General features: G+C 33.3%; 1 long non-coding RNA gene across 1 annotated transcript in view; it reads left to right on the top strand.

The window, feature by feature from the left end:
* The window catches only part of LOC147029134 (uncharacterized), a 30,250-nt gene extending 29,067 nt beyond the window's left edge, over window positions 1–1,183 (top strand). Inside the window, exons 4-5 of the long non-coding RNA XR_015057842.1 lie at window positions 685–733; window positions 1,019–1,183. This is a non-coding gene — a long non-coding RNA (uncharacterized LOC147029134). The remainder of the gene's footprint in view (window positions 1–684; window positions 734–1,018) is intronic.
* The last annotated feature ends 19,825 nt before the right edge of the window (window positions 1,184–21,008 follow it).

Below are 21,008 nucleotides of genomic sequence, written 5' to 3'. Positions count from 1 at the left end.
TATATATATATATATATATATATATATATATATATATATATATGCCTGGTGTTGGCGCAGTGGTTAGGGCAGCGGCTTGGGATCCAAATGGTCGTGAGTTCAAGCCCCATTGGGCCACTGAATTAATACACCAGGGGTTGACTCAGCCTGTCATCCTTCCGAGGTCGGCGAAATGAGTACCAGTATACTGGGCCGGTGTATACCCCGGTTAATATAGGTGTACCATATCCCTGTGTCGTAAGAGGCGACCAAGGTTGCGTCAGGAAGGGCATCCGGCGTAAAACATGTGCCAAATTACTATGCGGATCATATGGATGATCCGCTGTGGCGACCCCTAACGGGAGCAGCCGAAAGAAGAAGAAGAAGATATATATATATATATATATATATATATATATATATATATATATATATATATATATATATATATATATATATATATATATATATATGTGTGTGTGTGTGTATATATGTATATGTATATATATATATATATGTATATATATATATATATATATATATATATATATATATATATATATGTGTGTGTGTGTGCGTGTGTGTCTCTTTCCCTGTCTGTCTCTTTGTATTTCTCTCTGTCTGTCTTTCTACCTACCTCTCTCTCTGTCTGTCTCTCCATCTATACCCTTGACTTATTATTATTATTATTATTTTTTTTTCCAGCTCGATCACACAACATAAGCAATCTGGTACAACACATGATTTTCTGGAGGTAAATGTTTCTGAATTATTATTTAGTTATTTTTTTTAATTAATATCACTCTCTCTTTAGAATGTCGTCTTATGTTGGTTGCATCATTAGTTTGGACGCGGTTTTGCCAGTACACTGGAATTCATGTTATTGACCTTGGAAGGATGGCAGGCTGAGTCGGCCTCCTGGTGTGTTAATTCAGTGGTCAACGAGGCTTGAACTTAGAACCAACAACAGGCTAACTCATATTCCCATGTGATTATCTTTATAAAACCTAATTATTATCCACTTTTTGTTTCAAAACAGAATATGGTGTCTGAGTTTCGAAATCACAAGACATCTGAAGAAGATTGCTGGGAAAGATTATACATTCTTGCAAATGAATATTTAATATTTTCAATTTTAATAAATTATATTTGTTTTGTTTACAATTACTTGATTTTGAATTTCAAGAAGAGGATCAAGACATGAAGGAGGGGGGGGGGTGGGGGGGGTGGGGGGGGTAGGTGCGCTCCCCCAACGACCCATCACCCCTCATCCCACCCCTCCCCTCCTCATGTGTGTGTGTGGGGAAGGGTGGGGGTGGGATGAGGGAGGTGGTGGGTCAAAGGTGGGGGTGCACAGGGGGATGAGGGGGTGGGGCTTGTGTGGGAGGGGCTTGTGTGGGTGGGGTTTATGTGGGGCTTGTGTGGGTGGGGCGTGTGTGGGTGGGGCTTGTGTGGGTGGGGCTTGTCTGGGTGGGGCTTGTGTGGGCGGGGCTTATGTGGGCGGGGCTTGTGGGAGGGCGTTTATGTGGACAGGGTTTATGTGGACAGGGTTTATGTGGGCGGGGCTTATGTGGGATGGGTGAATGTGGATGAGGTTTGTGTGGATAAATGGATGGGTGCATGAGTGGAGCTTGTGTGGATGGGTGGATAATTTTTTAATTAAATAAACATGTTGTGTGTGTGTGGGGAACTAATTAACTAATCAATAATTATGTGAATATGATGAATATGGGTGGAGCTTGTGAGGGGTTTGTGTGTGTGGAGCTTGTGGGGGGTTTGTGTGGGGTTTGTGTGGTGCGGTTTGTGTGGGGTTTATGTGGGGTGGGGTTTATGTGGGGAGCTTGTGAGGGGTTTGTGTGGGGTGGGGTTTGTGTGGAGCTTGTGTGGGGTGGGGTTTATGTGGGTGGGTTTTGTGTGGGCGGAGTCAAAAAGGGGCGGAGTCAAAAAATTTCAATTTATCTTTGTCTTTTGTAAATCCTGTGAATAAAATGAACCAAAAATCTCTTCCCCTTCCAAATCATATATCTTATAAGTCCAAGGAACCGTATCTATGACAACAATTTTTAAAAGCTCGTTCGTCCATCGTTTAATATAACCCTTTTCAAAATGAGATTTCCACCTATATATTCTTACGATATCACCAACTTTGAACTTAGGTTTTCTGACATTAATCTCTTTTTCATATTTTAATTTTGTAAATGTTTCTGATGGTTTCATATTTGTTGACGTGTGAATCATGTCATTATACTTATCCACAATATTCTGAATAAAAGATGACCATTGTTGTGAACCGAGTTGTGTGAATTTTTTATATAGTCTCTCTTTTAAGGTACAATTAAAACGTTCAACAACAACTGCCTTCCCTTCATTAAAGGTACTGTATAATGTAATAATGTTATTTTTTGGAAAATTCATTAATGTCTTGTTATAAAACTCTCTACCCTCATCAGTCCACAATTTTTTAGGTTTTCTCTTACTTTTATTAAATATTTGTTGAAAGGCTAACATAAGAGTATTACCTGTTTTGTTTTTTAATGGTACAACCCATACGTATCTACTCCTCAAATCAATAACGGTTAAAGCATACTTGTACCCCTTATCATTATTGAGTTCAATCAAATCAGCAGACCAGATATAATCAACTTCCTTGGAATAAATTTTCCTTCTCTGAAACTTTGTGAATATTGGTTTATGTAATTCATCAGCTAATTGCTCTTCAGTCTTAATGACATCATTAGAGCCTATAAGTTTTTTGAATTTCCAAGTCCAAGTTTCAATTGAGCACTGATCATCTTCTTCACAATGAACCGATCAACTTTTTCTCTCAAGGTTGGATTTGGTATCAGAGACAAATTATACAACATTTCTCTATCGGCTTCATGCTTTTCTTCCAACGTTGTGGTATTCCCATACTCAATATCGTGTCTCATGCACACTTCATCAACTCTATTGATTGGTTTACTCCAGGATTTAGGATTGTCTGCCTCATCTAATCTTTTATCCAAGTTTGTGCCTGGACCACAGAAAGAATACCCTGGAAGATGTAATTCCCCTGGTATTCCAGTAGTTGTAAATTTACTTCCTGATAAAAACTTTTGTATATCTCCTCCTCGTTTGTGTTTGGAGATAAATTGATTTTTTTTTTAACCACACACCGAACATATACCTTTTTGTATAACCCTGTTATTTTTACTTTTAATATATGAAATATTTTTGGTATTAGTTTTCTTTTTACATTTGAGACAATAACTCATTTATTTATGTGAAAAATTCCTGCAGAGTGCAAAAACCTTTTTAGTTTCCAACATGCACATTTGAATCTTAATTTTTAAAACATAAAGAATCCTTAGAAATGCCTTCACTCTCTCCTCCATTTATTTAAGAAAAAAAAAATAAAAATGAAAAACTTGAATTAAAATGAATAGCTTGTCGATGTCAATATTCTTGTCGAAAGTATTGCAAATAGACTTGTCAATTCTTTGTTTTCCTCCTCGGTGGGTTGAGTTATTTTCTGTAATACCACCAATCTTTTTTTTAATCTGACTGGTTTCCATATTTTGATATTTATTTTGTCTCGCTCTTTCCTCCCTCTCCTTCTCTCTTCTCTTTTTCCTCCTTCTCTTTCTTCTCTTTTTCCTCCTTCTCTCTCTTCTCCCTCTCCTCCTTCTCTCTCTTCTCCTTTTCCTCCTCTTCCCTCTCTTCTTCAACTCCTTCCTCATCCCTTATTATCCTTGAATCGCTTACACCCCATAGAATATCATACATATATTCATCAGGATTTCTTGTTATTCCTGTATCCAAAATAATTTTTTTTTACAACAGGAAACCAATAAAATTTCTTTTGTATTTCTAAAAGAGCCTTACCTTTTCTTAACTTTATAATTTTTTCATTATCTAACATTCTAATTAAATCTAAAGTTGTCGGTTTATCAACATCAGCATAATGCCAATCTTTTATTGAAAATACCTCATTCTTATGTTGTAGAACATATTTATTAAAATACCGAATACCCTTTTCTTGAAGGTATGCTTGGACACAGAAATGATAATTTTCTTGAAGCCTTCTTGCTGTCATTTATGTATTAGAAATATATGTTAGAATAATATTATGGCACGAAACACCTCCCCATCTTCCCATCGTTAAATCATTTTGTATTTCCTTACTTATTATATATAATCCTGTTTTTTCTGTTTTCATGAGATAAACAAGGGCAAAACCATTATTATATTTACCCTTATTAAATTATTTTATTTGTTGTTTACGAATCATGGCCCCACAAAACTCATTCTCGATACCAAGTGGATAATATTCTTCCTTACGAGACTGATTTAATTGTTCCAGGTCTTCGAGGTTAATTTTAAATGACCAATTATACCCTAAATCATTCATATCATACCCCCATTGTTCTATTCTCATACAAACGATATGCCCTTCTTTATAAAAATTTATTTTAATTCGAACTGTGAATTCTGTATGACCTGGAGATAATATCAACACTTCTGTATCTTTGGAATATACGGCCGTTTTATTTAAGGATATATATTGTGATAAATCGCTTAATCTCACCAAGTCATTCGCGTCAGTCGGGCTTGGATAATGTTTTAATTTATAAGCATTTTTCATGTTAATATTTTTGGTTATATTATATTTATGTTGTTCAGCCTGTGCCTTTGTGTAATAATTTGATAAATCAATATCCAGTTCTTGGGATACACCAAAGATAGAACCATCTTTACCAACATAAGTCATTTATATTAGATTAAAAATAATATCATAAAATTTTTTATTTTTGTTGAGTTGAAATAACACATATAGACATAATTGACCACAACACTTGGAATTTAATTCTTGGTCTTGAAATGTTTGATAAACACAATTCTGTAAGAATTTTATGACTTCAACAGGTGGTGGAAGACCAAAACTATCAAAATAATATTTGTCTTGACTATTAAAAATACAAACCCAATGAGAGCCGTTCCCATTATTATCTTCTAAGTTCATAATAATATTCTTTGTATGTTTCGGCACATTTGTTAATTCGTCTCTCATACAAATAACCACATGATGAATATTTAATTTCTTACAATATTTGACAAGTTGTAAATTTGATGTTGTATTCTTTCCAAATTCTTTAAACCACTCATCAATGCTCATTTATTTATCAGAAAGATATAATCCATTACCTCTTTTCGTTAATTTTACACCTGCTTGTGCTATAGAAGAAAGCATATCTCCAACTAACAATCTCGCTTTATCAGGCAGACCTTCAAGTTTTTCAGCAAAATCTACAATTACACCACTTCCACTAATTTGTTTCTCCAACTCTTTGTTATGTCTTTCCAATTCTTTTTGAGCCTAGAGTTGAGCCTTCCTTTCGTTGGCAGTTTTCACCGCTGTTGAAATACCACCCGTCAATGCTCCAACCGCACTTAAACCAGCAAATAAAGGAATTAGAAATGGGAGAAATCCTCCACTCGTCTCTCTTATTGAATATTTTTTCAACATTGGTTTTGTCATTTTAATTTTAAGTGAGCCAGTGTCATTCAAGATTTTAACCTGTTCTCTTGTGAGCAAAACATCAATTCTTACTGCTCCTTTTCTCTGAATTGTATTAACGTTAATCGGACAAGGCTTTTGATTTTGAACACAAGATGATAGTTTATGAAGATTGATTTGATTAACATATACCCAAGTTGGTACTTTGCCACTCATTTATTTAACAAAAAATTATGTGAGACTAATCATCACACCATTATCTGTATTAATCTGCAATTCTGTTTCTTCCAAAAGCAAACAATATGTATCAACTTCTTCACTCTCTCCTCTTTCAATGTATAGGGAAGTATCCACTCGATTAGACTTTATAGTTTCCTTTTGAGCGCTCAGGTCAAACGCATAGATTGTATACAAACTTTTAAATGCTGTCATATCCAAAATAGGTTCTTTATTTCCATTACTTTCACACACCTTTTGGTAAGACTTGTATGCTTCAGCAAAATCATTTTACCCAATTAATTTCCAATCTATCTCGTGGATAAAATGTTCCATCTAGAGAAATGCGAAGTTGTTTCACCTTAGCATTATCACTCAATGCATTATTCTTATCAGTCGCAGTATCACCATATGGCTTTTTAAAAATGATCCACAGATATCGTGGCTTTCCTTCCAGAACACCCAAATTCCACGTGTAAGTAGTTTGGTTGAGTTTACCGTGTTGACATCTTCTTTTGAGGTATGATACACTGAGTGGTTTCTTTGAGTTAAGTCTTCGATTCAACATCTCTTCTGTTTTAAGATTAGGAGTATATTCACTGATATACCAACTCATTTCCTCAATTACAAATTTATTCTGATCACCAAAAGCATTACCAACACCAAAAAGCAATCTATTTTCATTATCATTCCTTTGTAGTTGAAATCTAATTTTAAGACCATACAGAACTTTATCATGATCACAAAATCCAAATATACCTTTAAGAGGAACTGCCACAGTCAAACTATTTTCTGCTTTTGTATCATCATTATACGCTCCTTTCCTTTGAGTATATCCAGGGTCTGTGTTTGTTCCCGTTGACATATCAGGAATAAAACCTTCGACAGACCCCTTTCCCATTCTATCACTGAAAGTATAGAGTGTAAATTTCATCATTTCAGATACAGCAGAGACATAATCAACCGCTTCAACTTCTTGTGTTCCAATATACAAACGCACACTATCAAACATTTTCCAGAAGAAATCATTTACAAGTGTAGCGTTTGTGTTATTCCCAGCTTTAGTGAATTTAAATTTACACAACAAGAAACTTTCGGAGAGATTTAAATAGGTTTGTTGATTATTTATTTCAAAACTTTTTGTACCATTCGTATTCCAGTCTGTTCCAGTTATTGCATTTACCTTGAAGTAATCTTCTTTTTTAGTGGAGTTTGAGATAATAATAGTATCATCCAAATCATAGATACTATCAATTGCTTCCATACTTGTATTTATTTTGGAAAAAAGATGTTAAAACTTTTGAAACCCTGATCCAAGTATTTGAATTATTTTCTGTCGTTCTTGGGGGGACAACTGAGTTTTGCCTTTCTTAATTTCTTTTATTGCTTGTAATTTATGAGATTCCTTCTGGGCATCTTTTATGCTCTTTACAACACCTGCTACATTTCCCACAGCAGAAGCAGTTGAACCAATTAGATCTTTATGTTTAAGAATAGTTGAACCAATGCCCATTAGAGTATCAATTATCCCATCTCCTCTAAATTGATGTCCAACACCCCTTTGTCTCTTAGGTTTATAGTATCCTCTACCAATATACATACCTTCACCCTTGTAGTATGGGGAGAGGAACATCCCATCCCCTGTAATTATTTTATATTTTCCCAACTCATGTTTCCTCACAATAACCATCGTATTTATTTATTGGAAAACTTCACGTAGGTGAATTCTGATGGATATAACTTCTCCATTAAAAGAAATCATACGATTATCTTGGTCGGTTATCCTAAAATTTACTCTGTGTATGGTTTTTCCTGACACAGGGAGATAAACCAAATTTTTGGGTTCCATATTGAATTTATAACCAATTGGGGTTGAGTATGCGCTGAATGAAAATATTGCATTTGTTTTTTTTCCATCATTATAAGCACCATCAATCAAATCACAGTGAATTAACACCGAATTTATTCCTGAGGATATTTGAATGACATTATCACTGTAAATCGTCCCATTCATTTCAATCTTTTTTGAGGAGAAACCCAATAACTCTCTAAATGAATTATCAATTGTGAAATCAACCTTGTAGTTATTTTTAACTTTAATCGTTGATTTTGAAGTATGTTTTTGAATGTTTATAACAATATTTTTTGGTTCATCACCCTGTTCTTTCATAAGACGAGCAATTTCGGAAGATATTTGAGAAATCTCATATGCTCCGGGTGAAACTGTTATCGTTTTGTATCCACTTCCCGGATTATAACTAAACTTGTCATTTTTATCAGTTATATTAAATAAGCTATTATAAGTTTCCATGGACAATAAAGATGCCTCATATTCTTTTGTTGGGTCAAGTTGTAGTGGGTATGGGAATGAAGATGTGTGGTCGCTTGTTGTGAAATTGAAACTAAGGATTGTGCTTCTCATCTTATTTAATATGAGATAAAATGTCTTTGTATTGATATTAATTAGTTATTTTCATGTTCATCAACTGGTCTAAAATGGCTGATGCTTCATTAAAACAATTGTTATTTCCAGCCTTCTTACTGCCTAACAACAATACCAGTCTATTAACTAATTGCGATGGGTCATTTGGAAGAAAACTAACACCTGAACCAAAGATACTTAAAGCCTGAATAATGTGTTTCTCCTTCTCATTCTTCCTACTTTTACCAGAAAGAATAACCCTATAATTTAGAGTGTTCAGCAGATCAATATATACTCTATCATCATTATTTTCCATATCCAATGGTTTATCAATATACTTTGATTCATCCCTCACAGTTGAACCTTGTCTTCCATCTTTTGTGAGAAGAAACATTAATCTCGGAGTTAGTTTAACAGGGGTTGAGCAGAACCCAAGAACCTTAATTCATCATTAAATATCAATACCTTTTCTTGAAGAAGATGAAATATTGCTGGTTGTTCTGTTGGAATGAGTCCTGCTTTGGTTTTTGAATCCGCTGAATATTCATTGTTTTGAAGAGCATTCACAATATAATCAGGGGGTTGATTAATCTCTTCCAGTTGTTGAAATAAACCTTCATCATCATATACCTTTAATTCTCCTAAATGCTCTAATTCTTCCTCCATCATTTGATCAAAATCTTTTAACATTTGAAGTTTTTTAGGAGTATATTCTGCTGTGGGAACTGTGGAAACATCTTTCATTTTTTCTTGGGAAGTTTTTAAAAGTGGTTTAAAAAATTTCTCTTGTTTTCTTTCAAATGCTTCTTCGCCCGTTAGTTTCTGTCTGCGTTTCTTCTTTATGTCTTCCTGCTGTTTTACAACTTTTGAAACCAACTCTTGATGTTCCTTACATCTTCTTGCTCTTTCTTTTGCATCCATTTATTTATTGTAACATATCATTTAATGAATTGTAAAGATCAACAGGGAAATTTTCCTTTTCTTCATCATTCAAGTAGATGTGTTCAAATAAATCCTTTTCTTTAAATATTTCATCAAATTCTTTATTAACATTAATGCGAGTTGTAATTTCTTCTTCACTAATACTTGCATCTCTGCTTTTCATACGTTTGCGTTGAGTTTCTTCATCAACATCAAAACCGAATGATAAAATCTTCACTCCGCTCAGATGTTTAATAATTTGTCTCATTCCTTCTGGATTAGTTTCTAATATCCCAAGACCACCAGATTTTAGTTTCCTTAACTCACTCTTACAATGTGAATATTTTGTTGTACCAAGAGAAACCTCCTCAAATATTTGACCTTCATTCCTCAATCGCATATGTTCCTCCACTGAAATATAGTGATAATCTTCACCTTTTACTTCTCCAGGTCTTATTGCTCTAGTTGTTGTTGATACAATGCGTATCACGGGGTGTTTTTCAAGTAAATTTACAATATTCTCATTTGTACTACACAAGAACCTTGATTTATGAAAGTTTTTTCCAGAAGCAGATTTACCCACAAGATTTACAATAATAGTTGTCATTTATATATGTAATTGTTTATAAAACAAAAAATATATCCCTTAATATCTCATCTTGTTTCACAACAATATATATATATATATATATATATATATATATATATATATATATATATATATATATATATATATATATATATATATATATATATATATATATATATTTCAGTCGTGTGCTTCATGTAATCCTCAAATTTATTTTTACTACATAATGTAGAACAATTATCTCTCCAAAAATTATTGATATCTATTGAATTTAACTTGAATAAAATAAAAGTATTAGCATTGTTTCTGATGGAACGACGAGGAAGTTGAAAGTACGATTGACTAAGATAAATACAATTACAAGAAGAATGTCTCCCTCTTGTGTAGTAGCTGTCCATTACCGTTTGGTTTCTCTCATTAACACAATCATCAAAGATAACGAGGTTCTTTTTTGATTTATCCAAATCTTGGGGAGACGGTATATCATCCGTATTATCACTAAGAATACAAGTTATCGGATTTGAATTCTTTTTACATCTGTGTATCACAAAATAGTTGAATTATATCTTCAATGTTATAATCATTTAGGTTTTTTTGACGTTTAAATAAACCGATTATATCTTCTTTTTGAAGACAAGCATTAAAACCTTGTGAGAGTAGTTGATAGTCTGGTTGAAAACTCGACTTTGTGAAAATTATTAAATTATCATTATCTAAAAAGTTGGGAGTGAGGAGCATCTTTAAAAGTAAGCAGGTTTTTCCACATCCACTTGAACCAACTATGAGACATCTTAATGAATTTGGGAGATTTTTATGGTTGTTAAATTTTATCTTATTTTCCCAAATGGGTAAAAAATCATTCATTTATATATTTGGAAAACAGGTTATTTAATTTATTATTAGCTTTTTTAGAAACTCTATATTTTATCCTAAGTTCAGGTTTAATTTCAAGATAATCCATTATTTTATTTATACAATATCTTGTGTTGATATTTCCCTGAAAATTACATCCATGAATAATATATCACAACAATCCTTTGAATATTTCTCTTATACGTTCAGTTTCTTCCCTTGTAAGGAAAGGTGTGTTATCACCCTCATACTTTACATTAATTTCTCTAATGAATGTTGTAAAGTAATTCATTTTTGGTGTAAATCTAAAAGAATTATTTTCCTTTTTATATTTTTTATTATCATTAATTAGAAGATAATCACAGAATATACATTGTTTATAGGCTTTTTACTCTGTGTTTAATCCCCGTCTTTCACACGCAGGACAATTCTCAAATTTGTCATATGGAGAATCAGGAAAGTCTAGCATATTTATAAAGTAAAACTTTACTTAAACTGAAATTCATCTCTACTTTCAGTTGTATATTGACTCATATTTAATAATATTACCATCGATATCGATGTACTTTTTTTCATTGTCAGATTCAACGACAACATTTTTTATATTAAAGGTAATTTTAAAATGATCGTTAACTACTATTGAACGAAATGTCATTTCACCTGATAGATTAACATCCTTTATTTCATCAGGATTTATATCTTTAGGGTTGTTGAAAAAAATACAAATTTCTCCTTGCATATTACAGATGGTCTTATCTTTTCTTTCTAAAGCTTCATCCATAAGGTTTTTGTTTTTTGATACTTTTTCTTGTTTCATTGCTTTTTCTAGTTTTGAATATATTACCAGAAGGAGAGGAGAAACTTTTGTTAGAGATACTTTAATTGATGTTCTACCAGGTATACTAAAAGCCCTTCCACTGAAGGAAATTGAAGAACTCATATTATTTACCATAATTGTTTTTATCCAATAGTTGTTATATTTATCTTTGTTCAATTTTACATCTTTGACATATTTCTCAGTATCTTTAACAAATGAAGAGATTGATTGAAACTTGTCTTTTGTGTCTTGAAACATTGTATTTATGAAGTGAAAAAGTTGGAGGATAAAATGGTTTTCAGCACAGATTCACCTGTAAAATAAACGAAATTTTCATCAAGAAAATTTTAGTTTAAGCAAAGATTTATTATATAAATATGGTGAATACAACATACTGCGATGTTTGTAATCACAAATATAAACATTGTAGAAAACACCTCCGAACCAACAAACACACATTTAATCTATTTCATAAAATATCTCCTCTTGAGTTGGAAAGAAAACATTGTGATATCTGTTCAAAGGATGTTTTGAAGAGTAGTTATAATAGACATCTTCAATCACAAAAACACAAGAAAAATGAGTTTAAAGTAAAGGGAGACTATTATATTGAAAACACTGATGGGGCATTTAAAGGGCATATAAAAATAAGGATTTTTCAATTTGGAGAACCCGGTCCATCATCAAGAGCTGAATCAATTGAAATAGTGAAACCCGATGTTGAAAAATTTATTAAAAAGACATTAAAAGAAATGAAAACTTTAAAGTTTTATCTGGGAGTGAAAATGAATATGAAAAGACAAGATGAAGAACATACTCCTTATATGAGAACAGATCTTCATTTTATAACATCATTTCAAGATTTTTTGAATAGTTGGGTTTATGAAGAACTATCAAGACAAGAGGAGGATGTTGATAATACAGTGGTAGGAAGTGGATTCAATATTTAAAAAAATCATCTTTATAGATATACACATTCTAAAATCAAACCCTCTTCAAGCTTCTTCTTATATTGAATTACCAAAAGAAATAAAACTAAAGAAGGCAGTTGTTAATATTAAGAACAATGATAATAAATGTTTTCTCTGTTCTGTTCTTGCTCACTTTCATCCACCAAAATGTAATTCAGAAAGAGTAAAACAATATGTGAAATATGAGAATACCTTGGACATTAAAGATTTTAAATTCCCAATGCCACTAACAGATATTCCTAAATTTGAGAAAAAGAATAATCTTTCTATTAATGTATATGGATTAACGGATACAAACAAAGTTCAAATATTAAAAATTTCAAACAACTATAAAAATGAAGAAACACACATTGATCTTTTATATTTTAGTGTTGGAAAGAATTCACATTACACATACATCAATAATTTATCAAGATTAATCTCTCCTCAGGTATTCAGAACAGCAAACAAAAAATATCCTTGTAAGCGATGTCTTAATTCATTTCATACAAAAGAACGATGAGAACAACATTCAAAATATTGTAGTAATCATAAATCAGCTGTAATTACAATGCCTAAACCTGGTGAAAAGATTTCTTTTGAAGATTATAATAAATCTATCATGCACCCATTTGTGATATATGCTGATTTTGAGTGTATCCTTAAAAAGATAAATACTGCTTCTCCTAATCCAAAAGAATCATATACAAATAAATATCAAAAACATATTCCTTGTGGTTTCTGTTATTATATCAAATCATCTGTTGGAGAAAAGTATAACAAACTTGAACATTATAGTGGAAAAAAAGCTTCACAAGAGTTTGTAAAACGATTAGAAAAGGATTGTATAAGACACACTAAATTAATGAAAGAAACAAATGAACCGATGAAATTAACCAAAGAAGAAAAATTAGAATTTAGAAAGAACAATATCTGTCATATTTGTGAGGGGGAAATTAAGGAGTCTAAAGTTAGGGATCATTGTCATCTTACTGGTAAATATAGAGGTCCCGCTCATTCTTGTTGTAATCTTAATGATAAATTACCTTCTTTTATTCCAGTCTTTCTTCACAACAGCGCCAACTATGATACACATCTATTTATAAATGAACTTTCAAAAACACCAGGGAATATTTCTGCCATAACAAACACAAGTCAAAAGTATATTTCATTTACAAAAATGATATTCACAAAACCTTTAACTCGTATTAGGTTTCTAGATTCTTACAAGTTTATGGGAACACCACTAGCCGACCTCGCATCAAATCTAAGCTCCACGGACTCTTTTCCAAATCTTAATTCATTCTTTCCAAAAGAGGAAATTCTCACTAAAGAGGAAATTCAGATTAAAGAGAGAATTCAAAGTAAAGAGGAAACTCTAATTAATGAGGAAATTAATGAAGAAATTCTAACTGAAGATGAAATTCTAATTATAAAGAAAATTCGAACAATGAATGAAATTCTAACTAAAGAGGAAATTCAGATTAAAGATGAAATTCTGATTAAAGAAGGAATTCTTACGAGAGAGGAAATTCAAACAAGGAATGAAATTCAAAGTAAAGAGAAAATTCTTACAAGTAAGGGAATTTATCCTCATGATTATATGGATTCATTTATGAGATTTAAAGAAACACAACTTCCTTCAAAAGAAAGTTTCTATAATAACCTTTATGAAGAAGAGATAAGTGATAAGGAATATAAACACGCACAAGAAATATGGAAAATATTTAAGATAAAGAACCTTGGAGAATATCATGATTTATATCTAAAAACAGATGTTTTATTGTTAGCTGATGTGTTTGAAGCTTTTCGATCACTCTGTCATAATAAAAATTGTTATGGATTAGATCCTGCCCACTATTTCACAGCTCCTGGTTTAGCTTGGAGTGCAATGTTGAAAATGACAAAACAAGATATAGATTTAATCAGTGATGTTGATATGCTTTTGATGATTGAGAAGTCCAAGAGAGGTGGAATATCACAAGTATGTTCAAAAAGATATGCTAAAGCAAATAATAAATATCTTCCAAATTATGATAGTGAAAAAGATAGTAATTATTTGATGTATGTTGATGCTAATAATTTGTATGGATGGGCAATGTCTCAATCTCTGCCTTATGGTAAATTAGAGTGGGTGGAAGAAAAGGATTATGAAAAGGCTTTGATGAATATTGTTATTTCTTCTCAAGAGGAATTGAATGACGAAGAAGAAGGTTATTATTTTGAAGTTGATTTGAGGTACCTGAGTGATCTTCATAATAAGCATAAAGATCTTCCTTTTGCATGTGAGAAAGAACCCCAAAGAAAGAATGGTTCAGTGATTATCATAAAAGTTTTAATATTAAAGGTAAATCAACAGAAAAGTTAACAACATTCTATGATAAAGAGGGATATGTTTTGCATCAGAGAAGCTTAAAACAGTTTTTGAGAGAAGGATTGAGAGTAGCTAAAATTCATGGAGTTTTAAAATTTAAACAAAGTCCTTGGGTGAAAAAGTATATTCAATTCAATACAGATATGAGAGCAAATACAAAAGTAAAATTTGAAGGGGACTTTTATAAATTAATGAATAATGCTGTATTTGGAAAGACTATGGAAAATGTTAGAAACAGGCAAAACATTAGATTCACAACATCTTGGAAAGAAGCTTCAAGATTGATAAATAAACCAAGTTTTGAGAGAGAAGAGGTTTTTTCAGAGAACTTTTCTGCAATTCATATGAAAAAGGAAAGTATTGTAATGGATAAACCAATTTATATTGGAACAGCAGTTCTTGATTTATCAAAGATATTGATGTATGATTATTTGTGTAATGACTTAAAGAAAGAGTATGGTGAAAATGTTTCATTGTTGTATATGGACACTGATAGTTTTATCCTAGATATAAAAACTGATGATGTTTATGAAGATATGAAGAAAAATATTGGAGTATATGATACAAGTAATTTCAGCAAGAAGAGTGAGTTATTTTCCAAAAAGAATGAAAAGGTTATTGGTAAGTTTAAGGATGAGTTGGGTGGAAAAGTAATGAGTGAGTTTATTGGATTGAGAGCAAAGGCATATGCTTATAAGTATGGTGATCAGATTGATAAGAGGTTAAAGGGAATAAAGAAATATGTAATAAAGAAATCAATAACTTTTAGAAATTATTATAATTGTTTGATGAATAAGAAAGAAGAATATAGGAAAATGAATGCAATAAGAAGTTATAAACATAACATATATAGTGAAGAAGTAAATAAAAAGGCATTAGGAGCCTTTGATGATAAGCGATTTATTTTAGATAATGGAATAGATTGTGTTCCATATGGATATTGTATGATAGAGTGTATAAAATAGGTTGTGTTTTAACGATGGGAAGATGGGTTAGGGGTTTTTTAAGGGCTACCGCCGCGTTTTTTCGCAATATATAAATGGTTAAACCAAGTATTAATCAAACTAAAGAGTGGAGAAAATCTCAGTCTTGGTATATAAATGGAAAACATAATGAATGTGAAAAATATCAAATAAGTCTTCTTGAAAAAATAACTAAAACAAAGGTAAATAAAACAAATAAGCGAATCAATTTAAAAACTAGTAAGTTAGAGGATGTAAAGAAAAAAATGAATATCCTTGAATGGACTTAAAACTTTGATGGTTATCAATTGAACAATGAAAAAACAATTTACTGTAATCTCAAAATGATATGTGGCTCAGGAGGTGGTCAAACAAGAGCATTAAGAGAAGTTTTTCATTTCGTAATGGCACAAAAGGGGTATCTTAAAAAATATAAAGATTCAAATGTTTTGTTTTTCAATATTTTAGATGGGGATTATTGTGCAAAGAAAATTAAACTATTGAAGGAATTTGAGAATGAACAAATCTTTATAGGTTCAATGAGTGAGCTGTTCAACCCCCAGGTGTTCAATTCAATGAGGTTCAACCTCCAGGTTAAAAGGGGAGACAAATAAATATACCTTGGGATAAAAAGGGGGTTTATTTTTAGGGAAAAAAAATAGGAATCGCTGAAAATCCCCCATTCATTTACATGGGGAAAAGTGAGCCAGAACCAGTATATTCACCCTACTGGCATGATCCTTGGGCCATACCTAATCCCCCCACCAAGTTTCATCGAAATCCGTTGAGTTTTTCCGTAATACTGTTCACAAACACACAAACAAACAAACAAACAAACAGAAAGGGGTGAAAATAGTAACCTCCGATCTTCGATGGTGGAGGTTAATAATTATTGACTTCTCGGAACCTCCCACCCAGAAGCACTAAGTTTCATTCAATCTGCTGAAGTTTCACATCACTGAGAAAACATAATTATTTCGATTTGATTTTGTTTTAGTGATAAAGTGTACAAACATGAACATTAAAAATATAACTAGAGTGGAGCACTCGGTAGAGTGCAAAACCTCCGCCACCAATATTGCTGGGTCCCTTAAGTGAACCTGATATCCTATTCATTGTAGGTCAAAACGGATCAGACTCTACTGAACCATGATTGAATAAACTAAACTAGATCGACGCGCATGTAGAAATGCCAAAAAAAAAAAAAATCGAATTTTTTTTGAAAAAGTTGCAAAATTTGTTTGTTTTTTTTCTCTCAAACAATTTTTTTTTGGGGGGGGTTGGAAATCACTTAAAACATGTCGAAATGCAAAAAAAAAAATTCAAATATTTTTCAAATAAAATCGAAATTTTTTTTGGACCAAATCAAAAATCTAATGGCATGATACTTGGACCATACCTAATCCCCCCACCAAGTTTCGTCGAAATCCATCCAGGAGTTTTTCCGTAATACTGTTCACAAACAAACAAACAGACAGGGGTGAAAACAATAACCTCCATCCATCTTCGATGGCGGAGGTTAAAAATTGGAGGACTTGCTCTACAAATATCATATCAAGGAATGATATACATGCGCAAAAAGAATGAAAACTGTGATCTTCCTGGACCACAGAGAGGATTTGCTTGTAACTGTGCAATAAGGTGGGATCTCAAAACATCATATATATTTATTCCTGGCACATATAAGGAAACAAACGAATAAAACATAATACATTGTTGAACTAATATAGAAATAACTCATCAAAATGTATGCCTGGGGTCCAAAAAAACCCCCCTTATTTGGAGGACTGATGTAAACGGTCCCATTGGTTGTTTTACATTGAAGGGAAAGCCTTTAGGGAGGGCATGGTAATTGTGAATTTGACCGTTTGTTTGTTTTCTTTCTTGTTTCCTTTCTTGTTTGTTTCTTATTTGGTGGAAAAAAAAAATTTGCCAAGTATGTTGGTCTGTAGCGTTTGTCTGTCTGTTTGTTTGCCTGTTTGTCACACATTTTTTGGCTACAGTTTCTAAGCAATCGTTTTATTTTTGTTTTTGTTTTTGAAAATCGTGACCGGCCAAGGACCGCAACGCTAAATTTTGGTGAAGATCCGAATCCAGATCCGGATCTGAGAATTTTAAGTGATTCTTCACCATTGAGAGATCGGGCTAAAAATGATATTGCATGATATCTCAAAAAGTTGAGTCTGTATCCGGATGAAACTTTGTGGTCAGGTTGAGTGTGTGTGAAAATGACTAATTAATTAGATTTTGGTGAACATCTGAATCCGAATCCGGATTTGAGAATTTTTCAAGTGATTTTTCAGCATTGAGGGATTTGGCCAAAAATGATATATAGCACAATATCTCAAAAGGTTATGGATGGATTCACACAAATATTGGTGGACAGGTTGGGAGTGCCACAAGGAATAATTGGTTCAATTTTGGAGAAGATCCGAATCCAGATCTGGACATGAGAATTATTTGATTTTTAACTGATTCTTCACCATTGAGAGATGGGACTAAAAACGATATTGTATGTTATCTCGAACAGTTGTGGTCGACTTGTGACAAAACGAGGTGGAAGAGTTGGATTCGGTGATAAGAACAAGCCGATTCGATTTTGGTAAGGTCCGGAATCAGATCCAACCTATTGGTGGCATACAAAATGTAAACTATTTAGCCTGGTGGAGGAATGTTCTCTCCGGTGTGCCGTTCCATTTTTCCAAGTTGTCACTCTGAGTGATTTTTTTCATTTTCTTGTTTGTTTATCCAGGTGATATCTCAGCCATCCTTTGAGCTAGGAAGCTTAAATTTGTGGACGAAAGTGAAGATGTGCTTTGGCAAAAAATGTTATTTATTATTTTTTGGATTCATCTTTTTATTATTTATTTATTAATTATTTAGTTGTTACATTTCTCATCCTGGCAATATCTCAGGCCCCTTTTGAGCTGGAAAGCTAAGATTTGGACAGGACAGTGACCAATGCTTTGGCAATAAAGAGTATTATTGATTGATTAATTAATTACTTAATTATTATCTATTTATTAATGACATATTTATTATATTTCTCATCCTGGCAATATCTCGGGCACCTTTTGAGCTTGGAAACTGATATTTGGAGCATGACAGTGACCAATGCTTTGGCTATAAAGAGTCTTTTTAATTTATTGATAAATTTATTGACTGATTACTGAATCATTATTGATTTATTAATTACTTATTTATTATATTTCTCATCCTGGCAATATCTTGGGCACGTTTTGAGCTCAAAAGCTGATATTTTGACATGACAGTGACCGAGTGATTTGGCAATAAAGGCTATTTTTGATTTATTGATCTATTTAATTATTGTGCACCACTCCTTCCCAGTGAAAGAAATACCTCAACTCCGATTTCATTAACAGCTCAGTACACACATTGATCCCTTGTCCTATCTGTGAAACACCAGGATGACAGTTTATAGCCATGTTGGGATTCAAACCCAAGCGAGACAACTCGGGTCAAGTGTGTTTACCTTTAGGCCATCCTGACAGCCCACATTGGGTGTAGAACCTGGTTGCAAACCCCCACCTTGATTGGATAAAATACAAAATAAAGAAAATGACATGGATAACCTTTCCTTTGTTAATATAAGCCTTGTGTACCTGGCAGGTCATCGTTGGAATGGACACCTTCTTGGAATGGCTCCAATCACAAGGTCTGAGAGCAGAAACAGCCCAAGCAGTAATCAATATGCTTGGAATTGAGAATCAGAAGGTTCTTCGAGCTTGTACAGACTCCGATTCATTACGAACAGAGCTCCTCTCTCTCGCCAAAGAGAAATTTAAATTTGCAATGTATGCTGACTTCTGTAAATTTGTGAATTCGTTTTTGAAGCTGCAGGTTGTCCAGCTTGCAGGCTCTTCTCTGTTGGGAAGCCTTTTCATCAACTTGGAAAATGTTATTCGAGAACTTTCCAGTTTCAGTGAAAAGTTTATTGGATTCCAAAATGTGCAGCTGGAAAACATTCCTGGTTTCCAGGGAATCGGTTTCAGTGATGTCTGCAACCTCCACTATCAGGATGATGGATTAACACCCAAGTCTGGTATGTCACCATTTTATAAACCCTCATATGTCAAGAAATACCTTGATGTTCAACCATTAATGTTTTTATGTCTCCACTTACGAAGTCGCCGGAGGCATTATGATTTTGGGTTGTTTGTCTGTACGTACGTCCATGCTAATTCCCTCCACCACCGAAGGTGAAGGAGGTTATGTTTTCACCCCTTTCTGTCTGTGTTGTCTGTTTGCCTGTGTGCAGAATATATCAAAAAACTGTCGACGGATCCGGATGAAATTTTGTGGACATGTTGGGTGTGTGACACGGAAGAATTTATTCAATTTTGGTGAAGATCCAGCTCCGGATTCGACTACTAGAATTTTTAAAGTGATTCTTCACCATTGAAAGATGGGGCCAAAAACGATATATAGCACGATATCTCAAAAAGTTGTGGACAGATTCGGACGAAACTTGGAGGACATTTTGGGTGTGTGACAAGGAAGAAGTGATTCAATTTTAGTGAAGATTCAGATCCGGATCTTGATCTGATAATTTTATAACCGATTCTTCACCATTGAGAGATCTGTCTCAACCAATATATAACACAATATCTCCAAAAGTTGTGGATGGATTTGGATAAAACATGGACACGTTGTGCGTGTGTGTGTGGCAAGCCCAAATTGATTTGATTTTGGTGAAGATCTGAATCCGAATCTGGATACGAGAATTATTTAACTTTTAAATATTATTCGTCACCATTGAGAGATATGGCCAAAAACAATATATAGCATGATATTTCAAAAATGTATTGGACCAGATATGTTCTCGTGGATCAGGCATTGCGTGGTGGAGGTATGCGCTCTACCGAGTGGCCCTTCTCTGTTTTCTCTGCAACCCCTTCTCCAATTGATATGAAATTTTCACCAATCATGTGGAATGTTTTCATGATAATTATGTCATAAGTCATATGGTATGGCAGCCATGTTTGAAAAAAGGAAAAACTTTGGACCTCTGTATCTTAAACCATGCCATTGAAGAAATTGAAACTTGACACATGTCAAGTACTCCCCATGGCAAGTGTGATTTTATATATATATATATATATATATATATATATATTGTTGCGGACCGGGGGGTCGGGGTGAGAAGACCACGAGGTTGGGGAAGCAATGTCGATTCCCACCAAACTCCCAAGAATTGAAGGCCGTCGCACACGGATAATTAATTCCATGACTCAGCGGGTCGCTAAACTGACCGTGGACGCCAATAACTCAACCACGTGACCTAGGGTCCTACCTTCGCTGGGTTAATCGGGTTACCTAATTAATCACGTGATTCACTTACCGGGGAACATGCCCTTGGTACGCCTTGTCTGAACCGGATCACTACCGGATCGGATGCAGCCGGCGAC

This window comes from Eptatretus burgeri, chromosome 4 (assembly GCF_056783735.1).
Source record: "Eptatretus burgeri isolate ZD-2024b chromosome 4, Ebu_testis_v1, whole genome shotgun sequence".
Taxonomy (NCBI): Eukaryota; Metazoa; Chordata; class Myxini; order Myxiniformes; family Myxinidae; genus Eptatretus; species Eptatretus burgeri.
This window is presented reverse-complemented; position numbering and strand designations above follow the sequence as displayed.